The sequence below is a fragment of the Xyrauchen texanus genome, chromosome 5, assembly GCF_025860055.1.
Source record: "Xyrauchen texanus isolate HMW12.3.18 chromosome 5, RBS_HiC_50CHRs, whole genome shotgun sequence".
Classification (NCBI taxonomy): Eukaryota; Metazoa; Chordata; class Actinopteri; order Cypriniformes; family Catostomidae; genus Xyrauchen; species Xyrauchen texanus.
Genome location: NC_068280.1, coordinates 26,550,977 through 26,572,939, shown reverse-complemented (window position 1 = coordinate 26,572,939; position 21,963 = coordinate 26,550,977). Strand labels below are relative to the sequence as shown.

At 40.3% G+C, this 21,963-nt stretch overlaps 1 protein-coding gene across 1 annotated transcript in view; it reads right to left on the bottom strand.

The window, feature by feature from the left end:
• Positions 1-19,729, bottom strand: part of LOC127643518 (probable ribonuclease ZC3H12C) — a 53,210-nt gene extending 33,481 nt beyond the window's left edge. Inside the window, exon 1 of the mRNA XM_052126316.1 lies at positions 15,725-19,729. The gene's annotated coding sequence lies outside the window, so the exon portion shown is untranslated. The remainder of the gene's footprint in view (positions 1-15,724) is intronic.
• Between the last annotated feature and the right edge of the window lie 2,234 nt (positions 19,730-21,963).

Below are 21,963 nucleotides of genomic sequence, written 5' to 3'. Positions count from 1 at the left end.
ACATGGGACAGGGCGACTGCACTGTATTAAGGAGAGGATGACCGGGGCCATGTATTGCGAGATTTTGGGGAACAACCTCCTTCCCTCAGTTAGAGCATTGAAGATGGGTCGAGGCTTGGTCTTCCAACATGACAATGACCCGAAGCACACAGCCAGGATAACCAAGGAGTGGCTCTGTAAGAAGCATATCAAGGTTCTGGCGGGGCCTAGCCAGTCTCCAGACCTAAACCCAATAGAGAATCTTTGGAGGGAGCTCAAACTCCGTGTTTCTCAGCGACAGCCCAGAAACCTGACTGATCTAGAGAAGATCTGTGTGGAGGAGTGGGCCAAAATCCCTCCTGCAGTGTGTGCAAACCTGGTGAAAAACTACAGGAAACATTTGACCTCTGTAATTGCAAACAAAGGCTACTGTACCAAATATTAACATTGATTTTCTCAGGTGTTCAAATACTTATTTGCAGCTGTATCATACAAATACATAGTTAAAAAATCATACATTGTGATTTCTGGATTTTTTTTTAGATTATGTCTCTCACAGTGGACATGCACCTACGATGACAATTTCAGACCCTCCATGATTTCTAAGTGGGAGAACTTGCAAAATAGCAGGGTGTTCAAATACTTATTTTCCTCACTGTATATATATATATATATATATATATATATATATATATATATATATATATATATATATATATTAGAGCTGTCGATTTAACACGTTAATAACGTGCAATTAATTTTACAAAAAATAACTCGTTAACAAAATTAACGCATTTAATCGCAATGCTTTTCTGAGAGATTCAAGCTTGTAGTAACACCTGTTTACTCCAGAGGGCAGTAAGTGAAATTTCAGCTGTGTGAGCAACGCGCAGTTTATTACAGTGAACAAAACATTAACAACCCTTCAGCGGACACACAACATAAACGTGCGAACCAAGGGATCTCAAGATGTGTTTAAAAATTGAGTATTAAACTATATTTAACATGACACAGTGAACTAAACATTGTATTTTTATGATGCAACACACCCGAGACGTGACACAAGCATGTCTGACGCAGGTCATACGGACCATACGGTCTTTACCTCACAAATATTTAATTACCAACATGGTTAAGGAGGTGTCCTTTAAACTGTTACACCATTTTTACCCAGTCAATCTTTATTTAAGAAACATGCTCTCTGAAATTGATCCACTTTGTTCCTTCAGTAATGTAGATTAATCTGCCCCTCACATTTTTTGGGAATGTGTCCATGCTGTAGTATTTTGGAGAACATTTTGTTTGTCTGTACATACCTCTATTTTAATTAGTTTTTATTTGCTTTTATAAAGACGTTTTATTTGGTTTTCACAGTTTTGATAACTTAAGTTAATATTTTCAGATTAATCTGTTTATTTTTAATTTTTTTTATACATAAGTGTAAATTTATGTCTATAAAGCCCCTATTTGCACTTTTTTGTAAAGACTTAAAATATTATTTAAATACTCTTTGTACCTTCAACAACTCCAAAGCATTGAAAACCATTGCATTATTGTAAAATATATCTGTAGTATTGTGTACTTGTATACCCCTGATTTGTTTAAAAGAAAGAAAAAAAAAAAGGTCTGACACAGGTGTAAATTGATGGGTTCTTAAACAAGTCCTCATAATTAATCTCCAACTGATAGACATTTGTGATATGGATTGCTGTGAATTGTATGCCAATACTAATGATCAATTGACTTATGATCAATAATATGGTAGTAAACTATACATTGCATTCTAAAGGCGCTTTTTGAATGGTCTTATCAATGATGAACTCTTCTGCCACAAGAATGTAATGCATTTTAAATATCTGAATATTTTTTTATTTTTATATATATATATATATATATATATATATATATATATATATATATATATATATATATATAAAATAAAAAAAGTTAAGATTCATTACATTCTATAATTTTTTATATTTAAAGATGACCATGTATAATTATTTCATCTTTATATATTGAATTATTGTTTATACGAGGGGCTTTCTCAGCAAATATTTGTATGTGTGATTAAGATCGGGACACCATGTAATTAATCGTGATTAAAAAAAAATATCGATTCATAGCCTTAATATATATATTATACTCCTTAAAAAAGTAACTTACTTAATTAAAAAGTTATTTTTATGGAAAGTAAAGCATTACATTACTTTTGGGTTAATTTTGGGTCACTTTTTTCTCACAGACACTTTCTCTTCTGCTATGCTATGCATTCCATACAAAGAAGCCATGCATTGCATACAAGAGACATTACAGGTCATGCTTGCTACTGTACAACACTCATGTTAAAACAACATAGTAAACAAACATATATTTAGAAAATAGGTCTTCACATCATATTTATAATAAAGTATCAATAACATGAATATGCATGATTTGTTTTTCCATAAACATAGCAGCCAATATGAATAATGAAGAATAGTCACTGTCTAACCTAAAGCAGCAAAGTCCAACACTTGAACCTGCTTCATATACGTATGTCATCATATGCTGTGCCTATCGACAATGCCAGAGTCAACTTGAGATGTTTTTGAAAAGTCAGGATAAAATTCAGAGGGAAATGCCAGCCTAACATGTTTAAGGAATAAGTCTGATGAATAAATTAATATTTTTCACTTAAGTAATCTCAGTGCAGGCTTATTTTGAGTTGATCCATGCATACAGACTCCACAACTTCAAAGGGGCATGTTGATACAACTTGAATGGAATAATTTGTAATGCTCCCAAAATGTAATAAAACATTTCATTAATCAAACTACTTGTTAATTATAAAACAAAAATGTAGAATATTTTTAAAAACTAAGACATTTTCTCTGCATACACAATCAATGTAAAATGTTGCTTGCAGTCATTGATCCAGAGTCTATTCTTATCCCATTCTCCTAGTTACAAGGAGCTGTAACATGGAGCAGATTGGCTGCATAAGTTAGTGAATTGAGTGAGTATTTCACCCTGTTTATCATGTTATGTCCACTGGAAGACTAGTCTTATAATCCCTCTGCCTAAACGTGCTTATTGATTTTTTTTTTTTAATGCAGTGTGTCTTAACAAATGAATCAATCACGTTTCACAAAACCGAATGTTGACCTCATTATTATGATAAAAGCACGAAATGTGCATGCACATTAGCAAGTTGATTGACAGGCAATGTCTGTATCTAAAAGTTGATTGCTCTTTTACCTGCAAGATGGAACTTTCTTTCTACATTCGTTGACTTTTGGGTGCTAGAGCTTCTTGGTTGGGCGTTCCAATTTCTCCAATTCATTTAAATAGAAGTGACTCGTCTGTCTCTGCTAAATAGTCTCTGGCCTCACACTCTATAGAACTACTGTGCCCATCATGCACTACGTCTTCTCCCCGAAGTTTGCAAAATTTTACTACTGATTTCTCGCAATACAGGGACATTAGAGGTGTACAAAAGCAACGCATTACTTTATTTAAAAAGCAACTCTGATATTATGTTCTAAAATAAAAAATATTGTGCTACTTTACTCTTGCTTCTCGGGAAAGTAATCTGATAACGTAACGTGAGTTACTTTTATCGCATTACCCCCAAAACTGTATATATATATATATATATATATATATATGTATATATATATATATATATATATATATATATATATATATATATATATATATCGAACCCCACGGCCACCAGCGACCTTATGATTAACAGCCGTGTGCTTTAGCCACTACGCCACCACCACTCCATATATAAAATAGTGGCATGGCCATGTTCCGCCCGAGGTGCACGATGAGCTCATGTGTTCGTGGCAGGCACCTTTTACTGCCCGCACATGATCCATGAGCTCCTCCGCTCTCATTACCCTCGATGGCGGGGTTGTAAGGGGCTATTCGGGCGATTTCCTAAGTTGACCAATCAGTTGCGCATGTGCCTGCAAAGTACTGCCACTTGGCGGAGACGTCATCAGCCTACAGCACTGCTGGACATGCCGCTTCCGCCTTGCACGCCATGGCACTCCTGCAGGTGCCCCAAGCCAAGGCACCAGCACAAGGGTGGTCCTGACACGGGACTAGTGCAGGAGCTGCGCTGGCATTCCTGGTGGTCCAGGAATGCCATCTTTGGCTCACTTTGGCGACACGGAGAGTTTGCCAGGCAGTTTTCAACAGTAAGAAAGGAGACAGATGCCATACAACATATCCTGCCCCGGCAGAGCCATAGACTCCGCACTCCATCTGCTCATCGCCCTGGGCATCCCCTTGAGGTGGCAATACCAGCTCCACCACAGCCCGCCCCTCGGAGCTACCCGCAGGCCCTGACGCCAACCGCCTCACGGCCGGCCACCAAGAACCCCAAGAAGGCTTCAAAGCGCCCCTGAGACGAGCAGCCCTGGGACTCAGGAAACTGCACTATGTGAGCTGGTAAGCAGACCACTCCCTCCCCTGCCGAAGGGTCTGATGGAGAATCCTTGGTTTCATTTGACTTTTGCTTTGCCGCACGCCCAACAGGCTGCGGTACCCACATTCTCAATAAAAGAGCAGTTTCCTCATTCCCTTGGCCCTATTTCTCGTTATCATGACCGCCGGCCACCGGTTCCCTTTGGCAGGTATGGCGCCCTGGAACCGGGCTTTCCGTTTCCGGGTACCTAGCCATGGCACAAACCCACCCCCGATGTGATGGTCTCCAAGAGCTACGAGGACGAACATCTTCCTCCCCATCCCAGGCTGTTCCGGGAGTGGTCACAAGAAGCCAGGTTAGTGCTTTGATGTCTCAGCACCTCGGGCTTCACCCCGTTGCGAGGCCCCCCCCCCGCTGGTACGTCCGACGCGGTAGTTCCTTTGGTCTCTCTCGCACGGAGCTTGGGGCTCACGCTCCCCAACCCGTCACACTGGTTGATCAGGACCGTCCGACTCGGCTATGAGATTCAGTTCACCAGGCGCCCGCCCAGGTTCAACAGCGTCCGCTTCACTGCGGTGAGAGGTGAGAACACCGCTGCCTTGTGCACGGAGATTGCCTCCCTTCTACGTAAGGACGCGATAGACCCTGTCCCTCCAGCCAAGATGAGGAAGGGGTTTTACAGCCCCTACTTAATTATACCCAAAAAAGGCGGTGGGTTGTGGCCAATCTTGGGCCTGCGAGTTCTTAACCTGGCCCTGCATAGACTCCTGTTCAAGATGCTCACACAGAGACGCATTTTAGCGAATGTCCGGCATCAGGACGCGTACTTCCATGTCTCGATTCTTCCTTGGTACAGACCCTTTCTCTGGTTTGCCTTCGAGGGTTGGGCATACAAGTACAAAGTCCTCCCTTTCGGCCTGTCCTTGTCTCCTCCCACCTTCACGAAAGTCGCAGAGGCAGCCCTTGCCCCGCTAAGGGAAGTGGGCGTCTACATCCTCAACAATCTCGATGACTGGCTAATCCTAGCTCGTTCGCGTGACATGTTGTGTGCACACAGGGACTTGGTGCTCAAGCACCTCAGCCGTTTGGGACTTCGGGTCAACTGGTAAAAGAGCAAGCTCGGTCTGGTTCAGAGCATCTCTTTTCTCGGTATGGAGTTAGAGACGGTCTCGATGACAGCGTGCCTCACCAACGAGGCTCCTGGGGAATATGGCATCCTCAGCGACGGTCCAGCCACTTGGGTTGATGCATATGAGACCACTTGGCACCTTTTTTATTCTATTTTTATTGTTATTTGTTACTGTTTTATTATTAATATTATTTGCTCCTATAGGCTTTTGGAAATCAGGAGGCTACGTTCACACTGCAGCTGAATGTGGCACAAATCTGATTTTTTTCACTCATATGTGACACAGATCTGTTAATTAGATGACCATATGAACAGCCAATAGCGCTTTGAATCTGACATTTTCATATCCGATATGGGCCACTTTCATATTTGGAAATAAATTGGATGTGTATCTGATTTTTTCACATGTGCATGTCTGAACAGTGATTTCTTTTACATCAATCGATTTTTTACAACTCAACATTCAGTTTTTATTTAAAACAATATTTTTTATATTTCTCACTGTATCTAAACACGAATGCAAGCAAGACCATGGAAATATGACATAGTTGCAGATAACAACTCCTACCTTACATACACTGTATCTGTATAATGCAGTTTTTGCTTGTATTTTGTCTTGCTCATAATATTACATATTGAGCTTCAATATGTAATATTAAATTAATTCAATTAAAATATGACAGCAAATGACTTTTATTTCCATTCATTTAATTTATCCATCTGGTCTTCCATCACTTGCTGATATTTTATTAGATAGTCATAAAGTGTTCTATTCAGGTTTAAAAATAAATAACAACAAATAAAAAATTGTTTTAATGAATTATACATATTAAAATAATGAACATATCTGCTGGGGTTGTCACACGCATGCTATGGGAGTGTTATACGCATGCATTTCAGGAGCCACTGCCGTTACCAAAACTAGTGGAACTGGTGCTGTTAAAACACAGAAAGGTGTTTGAGCACTGACAATAAATGCTGAAGTAACTCAAGGAAGAAATCCTGAACCAGCTGTAAGGATGTATATTTCATTTGCATCAAATGCTGGAAAAACTGAAACTCATATGTGTTCTCTTAACATGTAAATTATGTGGCTGCATTTTTGCTTTTGCATTTTCTGTATCTCTTCTATAATATATATTGTATAATCTTTGCATTTGTATCACTTTTTTAAAACTGCATTTCTTTGCCAAATATTAATAATTTACATTTACATTACATTTATTCATTTGGCAGACGCTTTTATCCAAAGCGACTTACAAAAGAGGAAAACATCAAGCGAATCATCTTAAGGAGACAGTGGTACGAAAAGTGCCATACTACAAAGTTTCACTACCATCAGAATAGTATACAAAACAGATTTAAGTGCAACAAGAATTGTAAATATATATATATATATATTTTTTTGTGACTGGTTAAGTGCTCTTGGAATAGATGTGTTTTTAGATGTTTTTTGAAGATAGAGTGAGTCAGCTTCAAGGATTGTGTTGGGAAGGTCATTCCACCAACGTGGTATGATGAAACTGAAAGTCCGGGAAAGTGTTGTGGTGCGTCTTTGTTTTGGTACAACAAGGCGACGTTCCTTAGCTGACCGCAGGCTTCTGGTGGGAACGTAGCTCTGCATAAATGTTTTTAGGTATGCTGGAGCAGACCCAGTGACTGTTTTGTATGCCAGCATCAGGGCCTTGAATTCAGTATGTGCATGAACCGGCAGCCAGTGGAGAGAGACAAAGAGTGGTGTAACATGTGCTCTCTTTGGTTCATTAAAGACCAGATGTGCTGCTGCATTATGGATCATTTGCAGAGGTCTAATAGCACATGCAGGAGGCCTGCAATGAGAGCGTTACAGTAGTCCAGTCTATTTATGACAAGTGACTGAACGAGCAGTTGTGTGGCATGTACAGAGAGGAAAGGTCTTATCTTCCTGATATTGTAGAGTGTAAATCTACATGATCTTACAGTCTTTGAGATGTGGTCTGTGAAATTTAGCTCATCATCAATGGTTACCCCTAGAATTTAAATTATTACAACTGAATAAATGTAAATATAATAATATAAATTCTATTGCCTTTATATACCAATAAAAGGTTTTTATTTTGGTTTCTCCTCAAAATTAAGTAATTCTTAATGCTGTTCTACCGTTAACAGCTGTACTTTTAACAGTATAGTAAGATGTATTTTGTTGGTTGGGATTTGTGTTTTATTGCTTCCATTATACAGGCTCTTGGAGTGTGTAGACGTTGTTGCGTTTAATTCGTAAAATGCAGGGTTTTGAGCAAATGTACAACAAGTAGATATACACATAAATAAGATACAATCAGTTATTTCAATTGACATTTGTTTTAACAGTCATTATGTGTGTGTGCATTATGCATATGATATTTCTGTCAGTCAGCTTCTCCAACAGGTGAATTGTCTCTCAAAGTGTCTCGAATATTTTCTTCCTCGTTCAGCAAATCAACAACACACTCGTCAGCGCTGCTGCAGCTTGTAGAGAAATGCGTTCCCCATCTGTCACTCACTTCAACGTTGTGTCGAAAAAGCGTCACTAGGGGTCTGTCTTGAGAGCCTTGCGCATCTCTGAACTTGAGAAAAGGCCAATGAGAAATTGGCAGACAGAATTTGCATGTCCCGCCCCCGGACATACGGGTATAAAGAGAGGGAAATTAGTCTATCTGTTCAGAATTTACCTTCGGAGCCGAGAGGTTGTGCGATCAGCTGTATTCACTGACTGTTAACTTCATCTCTACAGACCATATGCTGTTGGATCTACAAAGCTGTCTTTCCCTAAAAACAGATTATGACCTCTAAAAGAGCAATACACAGCTGCCGTTGAACATCCTTTTCAGGACGCTTCTTTTTAAAGATGTCTTTCCACCCCTGTGTAGTTCCTGGTTGCGGTCGAATTTCTCTCCACTTCACGCGGTCATAAGAGCTGCCTCGAGTGCCTGGGCTGTGATCACACGCGGGCAGCGTTTTATGTTCTCAGTGCAAGAACATAGACATGGCAATGTTGCGGTCGTGGCTTTCTTTCCTCACGAGAGAAAGCCACTTCAGACATCCCCCGGGCTGGCACGGCAGGAGATGAAGGCGAATTGGGAGCTCGGTTTCGTTGGATAAATTCCCATGAACCACCCGCTCCCCAGCACACTCGTTTGCTTCTGTTCGGGCTCGAGGTGAGAGCAGCTCGCCTCACGGCCAGTCTGTTTTCTCCCTCAGCAAGGTAAGTGCTTCGAGTCTTCTCTCAGCACCAGAGCCATTCGCGCTGGTTGGCCAGGACCATCCGACTCGGCTACGCGATTCAGTTTGCCTCGTTTTGGTGGTATTCGCTCCACCCTGGTGCAAGGCGAAGACACCAACACCCTGCGTGCTGAGATCGCGACCCTTCTACTCAAAGACGCGATAGAGCCTGTCCCTCCAGCCGAGATGAAGAAGGGTTTCTACAGCCTTTAATTCATCATTCCCAAGAAAGGCAGCAGCTTACAACCGATCTTGAAACGGTCTTCACGAAGGTCGCAGAGGCAGCCCTTGCCCCGCTATTGGAAGTGGGCATCCGCATACTCAACTACCTCAACGACTGGCTCATCCTGGCTCATAGAGTTACTATGCGCCCACAGGGACCAGATGCTCAGGCACCTCAGCCGACTAGGGCTTCAGGTCAACTGGGAATAGAGCAAGCTCGCCCCGGTTCAGAGCATCTCTTTTCTCGGCATTAAGTTTGACTCCGTCTCAATGATAGCGTGCCTCACCAATGAGCCTTATTCAAGACAGGCACGGCGGTTCCTCTAAAACATTTCCAGAGGCACCTGGGGCATATGGCGTCCTCTGCGGCGGTCGCACCGCTGGGGTTGATGCATATGAGACCGCTTCAGCTCTGGCTCCAGACTCGAGTCCCGAGATGGGCATGTTGCTGCGGCACGCACCGTGTGTTCATCACCCCCGCCTGCCACCAGACTTTCAAACCCTGTACAAACCTCTGTTTTCTGCCAGAGCTCCCTTTACCGGGCAATTTTACACCATGAAGTGGCACTTGTTCGTGAATTGGTGTTCTTCCCCATTCGAAGACCCGCAGAAATGCGCGGTTCGGTCGGTGCTCTCATCCCTGTAAGAGAGGTTGGAGGGGAGGCTGTCCCCTCCACCTTGAAGGTATATGTAGCCGCTATCACGGCCCACAAAGACACGGATAAGCACGACTTGATTATCAGGTTCCTTAAAGGCGCCCGGAGGTTGAATCCTCCCTGGCCAAGCCTGTTCCCCTCCTGGGATCTCTCAGTGGTCCTCTCGGGCCTTCAGAGACCCCGCTTTACTCAGTTGACCTTGAGGCCCTCTCCTTGAAGACGGCCCTCCTGATCGTGCTCGCATCTATCAAGAAGGTTGGGGACCTGCAAGTGTTCTCTGTCAGCGACACCTGCCTGGAGTTCGGAGCTGCTCCACAGGATGGGTCCCCGTGTGGATTAATCCCTTTGTGTGTATTTTGTGGGAGGCACATATACAAACTGTTGTAATTCCTACACCGTTCACATGATTTGGATGTAAATACCCTCAAATTAAAGCTGAAAGTCTGCAGTTTAAGCACATCTTGTTCGTTTCATTTCAAATCCATTGTGGTGGTGTATAGAACCAAAAAGATTAGAATTGTGTCGATGTCCCAATATTTATGGACCTGACTGTAAATACACTTAATTAATATTATATTCATAAGCTAAGCGTGGCTTATGCAAAGGTATCCTTGCAGGTCCATGAAGGGAACATCTCCATCAATAGTCAACAGAACGAGATCCCCAACTGATTTGTTGGTCAGGAAGCACAAGTGACCAAGTGACCTAGGAAGCATTTCCCAAAAGAATTGTATGCCTAAGTAGATCAACTTAAGCTTGCAATGCTTTTGTGAAATGCTGCCCAGGATGCCGCGCTGCCTCTCTAGAGAAAGCGGCTGCCACTCTGCCAGCCGATCTTTACTGAGCCCCTCCAATTACTGTGAGAACAATGTTTACTTTCAGTTATAGCTTACACGTTTTATTTTCACATATAAAATACTTCGTTAACGTTTAATTAAAATAAAGTATTTATGTAGGCTATGTTTTCGATGTCTTCATGTCTTCAACATGAAAAGGGAATGACAGATTGAGATCGAGAAAAAACTATTAGAACACGGATCACTCTCCTGTCCTGACATCCTCTACAGAGATCAAATAAAATATATTTTCTCTCAGACAATTTTTGTGATACCCTATGTTTCTTAATGGCCAAAACTATACTGACATTAAACAAAACAAAATTGCAAATATATTATTATTATTTCTATAAGCATAAAAAAGAATAGGAAAACATAATCAGTGTTATCGCATTGGAGCAACATTGATTAATAGAAAATATTAACTACTAATAAAATTCTACGACGGATAACAAATAACAAGGCTTGTTGCCACCAGTTTTGAACTGTGTAGTGTTTCTGGTAATAACATGTAGCCTAAAACTCAAACACATGTTATGAGACAAATATTATACAAATAATATGGTCACAATACTAATTTCCAACCTAATTCATATAATGGAAAATTGTGATTCGAATTAAAATATTTTACAGTAATTAATTTGATAATTATTCCCCATCCAGATGTACATCTCCTATATGTCTGTTTTAGATAGTTTCATCTGGAAAGCATAACAATCTAATTTACATCTGCTAAACATCTGCTATAGATCAGATTTACAAACATTCTAAATCATAAACATCTCAAAGACAACAGTTGAATGTCCTACTGACATCAGAGACATTCTTATTGAAATGTATTATAGACATATTGCAGATGTAAACAAACACATCAAATAGATATGTGCGTGATATTTGTGTGTAATCAAGGCAGCAACTGGCAGAGTAAGCTCTTACTGTACTCATGCCCCACCTGGTGGATATTGTGAGAAGTGCACCAGATGTATTTTAATTCTAAGAAGCCTGCCTGCATTATACAGCACATTTTCACATGATGGTTAGCCTGGAAGATATTTGCGTTGTTTCTCAAGCTCCATAGTCAGGATAGTGATGAAGATCTCGTTTGTGCTTGAGGCCATTACCTTTGCGTTGCCTTAATACTTAACTCTTTGGGTTTTGATCAGTTTTATGCTTTAGATGGGAATTTTACCTAAGAGAGAATATCAATATTACAAGTTATCTGACCAGTTCTTGTTAGCAGTTTGTGGGGATTAAAGTGATTCCATCTAAAATTGTTGATAGACTCTTGCAGACATTCAGACATTCTTAGTATTGTATTTCTGTTTATAGCTATACATATGCCAAACCTCTTTAAAGCGTCTGTCCAAAATGCATCTGACTCTAGTGCTCAAGTCTGGTGCATGCCTGTGCTGTCTAAATTAAGAACGTTCAGTAAAAACTTTTTCTGAGTCTTTTTTTCTGCATATTTTTGAAAATAATTATGAATTGTTCTAAAATAATGGAATTGGATCATGGCCAAATTTCATATTTCAATGCACATAAGCATTTCAGGGTTAAAAGCTAAATAAAGCAAAGCACTACAATCTGTGCAGTTTGTATAATATGGATGGTATTTGTTAACTTTAAAGGGTTGCAACATCATTTCCAAATAATTAAATCAAAGATCTTGCAGATTTAAAAGCCCTTGGTCCTGTTGAATTTGATCATACCAAGTAAACCAGACTGAAACATTTCAGCATGATGGTTTTAGGAAGGCGAAATGCTTGCAAGGTTTGTGATAACTTAGGAGAGATGGAAACAGATGGAATCACAGAAAGCTTGTCTTTAATGGGTGTGGGCATGGGGGGTCATACAAAAGGGGTTGCTGGCAACAATCCAACTGTTGCTAGGGTGCAGCTGCTTTACAATGCCCCATCAACATGCCACAACAGAGTCGGAATAATTTAGTCTGGTTTAACAAAAGAGGGCGGGGGATAGGGGAAGGCGGAGGTGGCTCAAGTGTGTCTGACACACCATTCTACAACAAAAGAGTTTGCTAGACCAATCTGGGCATCAGAGAATCAGAGACAGAAGCAAAAATAAAAGTGTTTGTACACTGATGTTTAAACCATTTTCTTTTATAACATCATTAGGGGAAGTTTGACATTGAGAGAATAAAGTTCCTCCAGTAACACAACAGATAGACATGCAACAGAGAGAAGTGAACCTGTTAAAAAAAATTTACAGATGTACTCTCCAAGGCACACAGCATAGTAAAAAGCAGGTAAATGTTAGCCACAGACTTCTGCAAATGAAACCTTCCAGATCTACTGGTTACACACATTGTTGCCCAAATGAGAGCATTAGCAGGCCATATGTTTTAAAAGTGCACATGACTTGTACATCTACATGCAACAACTTTCCATTAAAATCAATTAGTGATGTTTTCAAATCATCCATTTTAGTGAGTCCTATTTTTTTGGTGACAAAGACACATGGAGAATTATTCCATGACAACTAGCAGCAGCTGTGTCATAAAAAAACAAAACTAGTGATGCACCGAAATGAAAATTCTGGACCGAAACCGAAAATTCAGGATGCACTTGGCCGAAAACTGAAAATTTTAGAATAGTTATTATTTTTTAAATAATTGTATTAATATTATACTTTTTAATTAATGTCATGAATTGAATTAATCTGAATTGAAAAACTACAAACCAATAAAATGATCACACTTTTATTGAAAGTAACACACCAAATTGGACAGAAAATATATTAAAACACTATTAAATATATTATTCTTTATTCAGTTCTTTAACATTCAAATTTAACAGATATTTTTTTAACAATTATCCAATAATGTAATGTTCTAGAAAACTAAAATGATATGCAAAACAGCAGTCAAGTAATTAACTTAGCAGCTTTAGTATAGTATCTTGCAAATTCAAAAAGTTTAAATATGCTACACAGTCATTTTAATGAAAACAACAGGCAAAATACAGAACGGCAGAGGGCCTCTATTCTGTTTATATAAACGTATTTCCACTTTAATATAAAATAATTGTGCAAAACAACAGCAGTAATAGAAATAGAACTAAAACCAACCTAAAACTGTAAATGACAGATGTAGCCTCAAGTGAAGAACAAAGTTTTGCAGGGCTAAACCTATTTTAATGTAATTGCTATACACATAGCAAATTGGACTGCTTTCTATGTAAGTAAAAGTGGCAGGTTTCTTCTTCAAGAAGAAAAGTTGCTCAGCTTTCTGGCAGGAGAGACCGTTCCACTTCTCATCAAGAACATGAGATGCTGCACTGAATAGTCTCTCTCTGTGCTGGTGCTCGGGGCAGATAAATACCTGCGTGCAGTCCGCGAACATTATTCATGTATCAGTAGTCAAGAGGATTGTCGCGTTCGCGTGATATGAGCGTGAAGCGATCGTCTGTGTTCAGCAACTGCTTTCGGGTTCTTGGATAACATATAACGTGCGAGTAAGGGCAGCCGGTGGACTTTCTGGGGGGTATGCGTATAGGGAGCGGTGGTACTGCTTTGAAGTATTTTCACACCGCTGACATCGGCCTTTGCTTGGTAGCGCCGTGATAATTGCTAGATCGATCGAGAGTGAAATCTGAGCAATGACGGGCGGGGAGGCATATATTTTCGGCCTTTTTTCTCTTTCGGCCAAAACAAAAAAAAATCATTTTCGGTGGCCGAAATTTCGGTGCATCCCTAAACAAAACTGACCAATGCTAGGATTTGGTTCATTCCAAAAATGCTTTGCGCTTTAGCATAGAGCAATTATCCGTCCAGCCAGGAGTCTGACTAGCATCACGTCAGTTTGATTTGTTGGCATTTTTCAAATGCCGCCAGCATGCTAGCTGAGCTGTAATGAATATGTAACACATGTTGTTTGTTTAGACATGTTTGTGTGTGTGTGCGTGCGTGTGTGTGGTTTACAAGGACTTTTTTTGTAGGTTACAAAATGGTAATTACAAGGATATTATGCTATAAATGTGGTTTATGAGGACATTTTTAGTGTCCCCATAATTAAAACAGATTAAAAAAACGTAAAATGTAAAAATGCAGAAAGTTCTTTGTGAGGGTTAGGTTTAGGGGTAGGGTTAGGGGATAGAGTCTACAGTATGTACAGTATAAAAAATCAATATGTCTATGGAGAGTCCTCATAAGGACATTCCAAAATGTGTGTGTGTGTGTGTGTGTGTGTGTGTGTGTGTGTGTGTGTGTGTGTGTGGTGAGAGAGAGAAAATAGAGTCCCTCTGGGAATGTGTGTGTGTGTTGGAGGGCCTTGGAAGTTTTTGTGGTTGTGAAGAGGGCCTTCTGTGTCGTCTACCCAGCTCTCTATGCAACGACAAAAGGGAGGGCCATTGGAGAATGAGGACAGGGGGACGTTGCCAGCAGGGCAACAGATGTCTACTGAGGCCACTAGGGAACAGCAACTGATATCCTCTTCCAGCACAATAATGAGCAGGTTGTTACAATTTCTCTACTGACTGAGAAAGCTTGTCTTAATATTGAAGTGCAAACATCCTACTTCTGAGGCCCTAGGATTCTAGATAACCACCTCAATCTCAAACTCCTATATGCACTTACTGAAAAGGCTGAAGCTTACAACCTAAAGCACATCAAACATCAACCAGCCAAGTTCTAAATCTTTTGATTATTTCACCTCAGTAGTTTGAACCCTAACTGAAACTGTTGGATCCCTCAAGTGTACAACAATAAATTGTTCATGCTCAAGGAGGGAAGGTGAATAGAGTTTATTGATCCAAACTGATCCAAATTGAAGTATATTTATTGTAAAAAAATATGTGATCTAGGAGAGTGTGCGAGGCACTCTTTTCATTAATGTATTAATTTATGATAATAAAGAGGAAGGGGAGATTTTCTCCAGCACCTTTGCAGTGCAAAACGTTTTTAATGAGTGAAAAAAAAGTAATAATCAGCATGAAGACATCATGCTGCAGCATCTCTATGATAGAAGTCCTTAAGACATTGACACCTGAACTTCCTAGAGCCTCCTTGCCAAGCGAAACCAAGTGAAATCAAGTGAAGTACTTAGTTACTGTTAACAACTAGTGCAACAAACACATCAAATATTTATTCAATGAGAAAAAATTATACACATTAGACATTACTTTTTTTTTGTATAAAAAGTATGGATATTACAGTACATAAATGCTAAATGCATAACAGACAGCTCATAGTTGACAAAACTTGACAGATAAATGACCAGACGTACCGTAAGTGAAGGGAGTCCAGACCCAAACCTTGAAAAAATGCTGCTGCTCCTGGTCAATTAATATATTTCTGCTCAGCTATACTGAGTCATCAGATTGTCTTGTAGAAAATACAGTTTCCCCTTGTTGCTCTCCAACTCAAAACCAAGAAGCAGAAACCATGTCACACTGAGGGACACACAAATCCAGTCAAGCAGATAAAGTGCCTTCAAACCCTAGCAAGTCTGAAGAAGTGGAACACTGTGCTGTAGATCTTTTTTCCCTCAAAAGACAGTTTGAACAATGAGAGCTTGAGCAGATGGGGCTACAATGTCTACCATTTGCCCATTAGTCAGTAGCTGTCTGCAAACCAATGAGAGAGCAGGGAGCTTACAATGGAGTGTAAACTCTCTCTCTCTCTCTCTCTCTCTCTCTCACACACACACACACACACACACACACACACACGCACACTCACTGACACCCACAGTTTACACACTAAGGGAGGGTGGAGATAAAGTAGTGGCTGTCATTCCAAAAGGTCTTCCCCCACATAGTCCATGAATAAACAAGGAGTGTGTGGTCAACAATGGAGCCACATAAAAGAGGCCTTATCAAGCAGCTGCAGCACGAGGCCTCTGCCATTAGGGAGCAGGCGGGCAGTGGAAAACACCTGGCTTGCTCAGGGACTACAGCGGCTCTCCCCCCTTTGTTTATTTGACTGGGGGATGGGGGTTCGGGTCAGGGACAAACAATGGGCTGAATTAGGTTAAAAGCATTGCGTGTTTCTTAAAAAAGGGAGCTGGATGAAAGGGACAATGAGGGAGTGAATGCGGGGAAGGGGCTAGAGGGGTCACTGAGTGTACGAAGGGGGGGTCAAATCCAAAGGTCTCAATACATAGAGAAAAAAGACATCTTCATTGTAGTGCCACACTTCCACAAAATGGCTAGAGAAGACAGAAGACCAATATGTCAAATCTTAAGCTCAAGGTTGCTTTAATGTTAGGTTGTGAAATTCTTGAAAAAAAGAGGAAGCACAGGAAACCATGTGATGCAATACAATCTATGTAAATAAGCAGCACCACTTAACTTTGCTTGACTCTGAAACTTGAGGAATTAAACATTTATAACCACAATTGTTACCCACTCATCGCTACAGGAACAAAATCTAGACATAGAGGGATTCAACTGTGTGGCATGCATTTCAAGATGATAATATAGCTGTAAGCTGCGATGACATCCCAAGCACCATGGGTCCATTTCCACCCATTGGCTTTCGGAAAACAATGCAAGGTGGACACATGCATTTGGTATTTTACATTATTCTAAATAATTTTGAAGCAACTTGGGTAAATATAAGAGAACTATTTTCAAATCTCTTGTAAGAGCCACGCTTCCTACTGCCCAGTGGTGGCGCTATGTCCATAACCCAAAATAATCAAATCCATGTGATTAGCCCTCAACATACATCTCAGTTTTGAACTAAATCACACATTGCACATGATGTGAGACCTCTTTTGTAAGTCGCTTTGGATACAAGCGTCTGCCAAATGAATAAATGTAAATGTAAATGTAAATGTGAGACACTGCTGTTTCCCATTTTTTGCCATTAATTTAATGCTTCGCTATGGTAACACAGTTCAATATTTCAAAATCTGTTTGCAATTTAGCATCTTCAATATCTTGGCATAATTTTGTCTAAATGTGGTGACAGTCTCATGAATCCCCTTAGAGGAGTATTCAAAAGTTCAGAGAATGCCATATTCAAAAAAATCTAAAATGGATGACTTAATTTTGATGAGTTAATAATTATAATTCTGATTTTCAGCTTGAAGGGAACTGTCATGTTTATTCTGTTTTGTTCTTGTTTTTATGTCTTTTATTTTCAAGTTTAGTTCCTGTTCCTGTCATGTCATGTGATTTCCTGTTCCCTCATGTGATCTTGTCATGTGTTTTCCCTGTTCATGTGTCTTGTTTTCATTGGTTTATTACTTTGTTATCAGTTCTAGTTTATCATTGGTTTTAGTTTATTAGTCTTGTGGTCTTGTTTTTATTTCTGCCTGTTCATTGGTTGTCTTTTTACTCATGTCTGTGTATTTTAGCCCTCATGTTTGCCATTGTCTAGTGTCAGATATTGTGAGTGTAACTTTGTTGTTTGTTCAAGTCAAGTCTAGTTTCATGTCAAGTCTAGTTTTATGTCAAGTCAAGTCAAGAATTTTGTTCACAGTTGGATTTATGGTTTTCGGTCTTCACTCCTGTAAATAAACTGCACCTGGGTTCTACACTTCGTCTCTGCCCATGCCCACAACCATAGAGGTTGTTCCCAAGTCTCTGTCCATGTTTACGACCACGGAGGTCATTTCCAAGTTATCCACGGCTCAGCCTTCCCCGACTTTGCCCCACGCCATGGCCGCCAAGCCAGAGTTCCACGACATGGCCACCAAGCCAGAGTCAGCTCCAGGCCATGTCACAGCCACACCAGAGTCAGCTCCAGGCCATGTCACAGCCACGCCAAAGTCAGCTCTAGGCCATGTCACAGCCAAGCCAGAGTCAGCTCCAGCCCATGACAGAGCCACACCAGAGTCAGCTCAAGGCCATGTCACAGCAATGCCTCAGCCAGCTCCATTCCATGTAAAATGTCCAGTATGCCAGATTACCAGTCCAGCCCTGCTATCTATGTATCTATCTTCTGATAGACTGAATGGTCTTATAATCTTTAAACTTTCAAAACTACTATTAAACTTGTAACTACTTCAAACTTAAAACCTTCAAACTTTAAGCTTTTACAGCTACTTCAAACTTTCAGGTGTAAGATTATATATGCAGAAGAATTGAAACAACGTATATCTGGATCTAGGAACAATCCAGCTTTTCATTTTGGAATGTTTCACCATCATAAATCAAATGGCCCAAGCGTCCTAACTGGCCAGAAAGGCCCATCTGCAACCTGATCTTCCAAACACAGTTAAAGCAGACTTCTCTTTTGTAAGGTTACAAGGACCATTAAGAATACGAAGACATTTCATCTTAATCTAGCCTTGCTAGATAATGCTGAAAATCACTTTGAACTGTGGTAAAGTTTGTACCTAACAAATTAAGGATTATAGACCGATGGAACTCTTTAAAATGAAGGTAGCGATGTGCAATCACCTATACTTGATAAATATAATCTTTAATTTATTATGATTTATTTAATTTTACTAAGAATGGTAACTATAAGGTTTAACTCGATAAAATGCAATGATGTGTAAAACCAATATAATTTTGTAACCAGAGATTTTCATGTTTTATTACCTAACATCCATAAAAACATGTCATGTTTAGTATATAAACATTTGTTTGTGTATGAAGAAAGATCCGATGACAATGAATATCATGTATCATGGTCCATTCTCAAGATAGAGAAGCTCATGGTTAAATATGTACTATTTTTGAGCAGGACATTTTTAAGAGTCTGAAACAATGGACCATAACTCAACTGTCGGAAAATAGACCAGTTGACCATGTGACTGGCGCAGGACACCTTTGGGGATGTGGCCAATCTCAGTTCAAATAGTACCAAACAGGAATAACTCTTGTCTCTCTTCCTCTTGACTCTTCGTCTTCTTGTCTCTCTTGCCCTCTCTTCATCTTGCTCTTCACTTGCTCTCTGAACACTCTTCCTCACATGTGATATCCAAGGGAACTCATGACTCGACGTCCCGAGAAGCATTGAGAAGGCCTCACTTCACAGCTAAAATCATCATCTCATACAGACAATAAATTAGATCATACAAAGAGATCAAATCATTGACGGAACGAACTTTCAACCAAGAACCGAGCAACATAAATGACGCCAGGACACGCAATTAACACCTCCAATATTGTGCTCAAATTGCTGGTGAATTGATTAAATATTTTGGTTAATCTGATAGCAAATCGATGTAGACTCGAAGAAGGATGAAATGGTTCTTAAGGCATTGTCGATAGACTCCATAGAGTTCATCTTCAATGTACTGATCAGTTATTTCACATTCTGTCACTACTCACCAACCTGTTTCATGTATATATGTGTTAGATTAGATTTATGTTTAGAATAGTAATAAAGTTTGTCTGTGTTTAAAGATGACTTGACTGTGGAATATTTGATAAATAATCTCATCCCTGTTTCTGAAATATTTAGCTTCAAAGCTGTACCTAAATACATGTGATATTAATTTCAATAAGCCACGAGAATAACATCACTCCAATAAGTGAATTAATCATAATTCACTTATTAAAGCTAATTCCTTACAGTAGAAATTGTGAGCTAATAGAATTAGACGTTGTATTATGTTTTCAATGGTGGAGAATCTATTAAGACAAATAATCAAGTTATTTGTCATTTATCTAATTTATAATGGTTGTCGAACACGACAAATTCCGTTATACATTTCCTTACCTAATAAAGACAGTTTAATTTAGTTCATAGCTCACATATTTCAAGACCCTAAATTCCCTACTAAATTTAGCATGCGTGCAAATTACCCTTCATGTTATGATGGTAAAATGCGTGCAAAATACTCATTTTAACTGATTAATTCCACATCTCTAAATTATATATGTAATAACACTACACATGCTAAGCTTTCGCAAGCCAACATCAAAGTTTGTCTTGACTAACTTTTTTCTCTAGTTTTCTCTGTTCTCTTTCAAAATAAATGATATACATTACCTTTTATCCTGCATTCATTATTCATAAGCAACTGTTTAAATAGCCTTTTGTGATGAGCAGGGCGGAGCCGAGCAGCATCTGGGCAGAGCGAGGCCAGGAAGATAAGTGGCTAATGAATTCCACCTGTGTGCTACACCCACCCTGCATTCCAGCGAGGGGAGGCGGGAGTATTTAAGGAGAAGAGACAGTGGCAGACGGGAGAGAGATGTATGAAGCTTGTCCGCGTGTCTGAATGTCGTTATGATTTGACACAGCTGGCTGAAAAGGAGTATGTTTTTTTGTATCTTGGGATATTGAAAAGTGTTATTAAATTTCTATTTGTTGTCATGCCGGTCCCAGCTTCCTCCTTTCCCATCTTTAAATGATATACCTTTAAATTATGTTGGGAAAAAAAGGACATAAATTAGGATAGACTTCTGCATGTCAACCTATAGAATAATCATAAAAAGCAAAGATTACCAACTGGTAACCAACTTTTTTTTTACTGGTAACCAACTATTTTTCTTCAATGTTGCCACAACGGCATTATGACGGACTAGCACCGCTCCAAATTTACATTGTTTCAATGAATACAGGAATTTACTTTACTTTTCCGGTTGTCACAACGTAATTGTTACGTTCCCGTCTTGTCTGCCCCGTGTTTTCTGTTTCACATGTCACTTATCACGTTCCATGTCACGTTTTCCTTGTTGTCCGCCCCGTGTTTCACTGTCTGTGTATAAAACTACATTTCCCATGTTTCCCAGCCCTCATCACCACTGTCACAGCGTTATTGTCCGCACCTGTTTGTGATTTTGTTATTACCGTGTCTGTCTATTTAAACCCGCTTGTTTTCCCTTTCCTTTGTCGTTCGTTGACGTTTCATGTTCTTGCCGATGTTCTCTCTCTGTTCCCCTTGTTCGTTCGAGGATTACCCTGCCCTTCGTGGATGTTCGCTGTCTGTTCACTCTGGTGTTTTATCTCGTGTTTTAGTTTACTTTTCCCATTGTGGACTTTTCCTTTGTTCCAGTGTTTGTGTTCTTTTATTGTTCCTTAATAAACCACATTTGGATCCAAACCATCCGTCTGCCTTCTCCTGCTTCCCACAACCATAACAGAACGAACGACCAAAATGGATCCAGCGGTGCAACAAGCCATCTATCACCTGCTCTGCCTGCGACAAGAGGACCGACCGGTGGAGGATCATATCAGCGACTTCCTCGAGCTGGCGAAGGTCTCTGACTTCCCGGACTCAGTCCTGGTATCCTTCTTCTGGGGCAATCTTAACGCCGCACTGAGGGAGCGGTTGCTACCGGCAATGCGTGAATGGACTCTCTGTGGCTTCATGGAGGTGACTTTGCTAGTCTGCGGCTCGCCGTTAACCGTGGGCGTTCCTGAGGAGGACCCTACCTCTCCTCCCTCAGTGGTGACTCTCCAGGCGCCCATGGTGCTTCCTGTCACGCCAGCCCCATCTGTCAGCGAACTCACCCCCACGCCAGTCGCTTTCCACGAGCCAGCGCGGTCCACTTCGTCTGCCCAGAGGAGGAAGAGAAGATGGGCTTCTGCCTCCCGGCCCACGCCTGCCCCGGT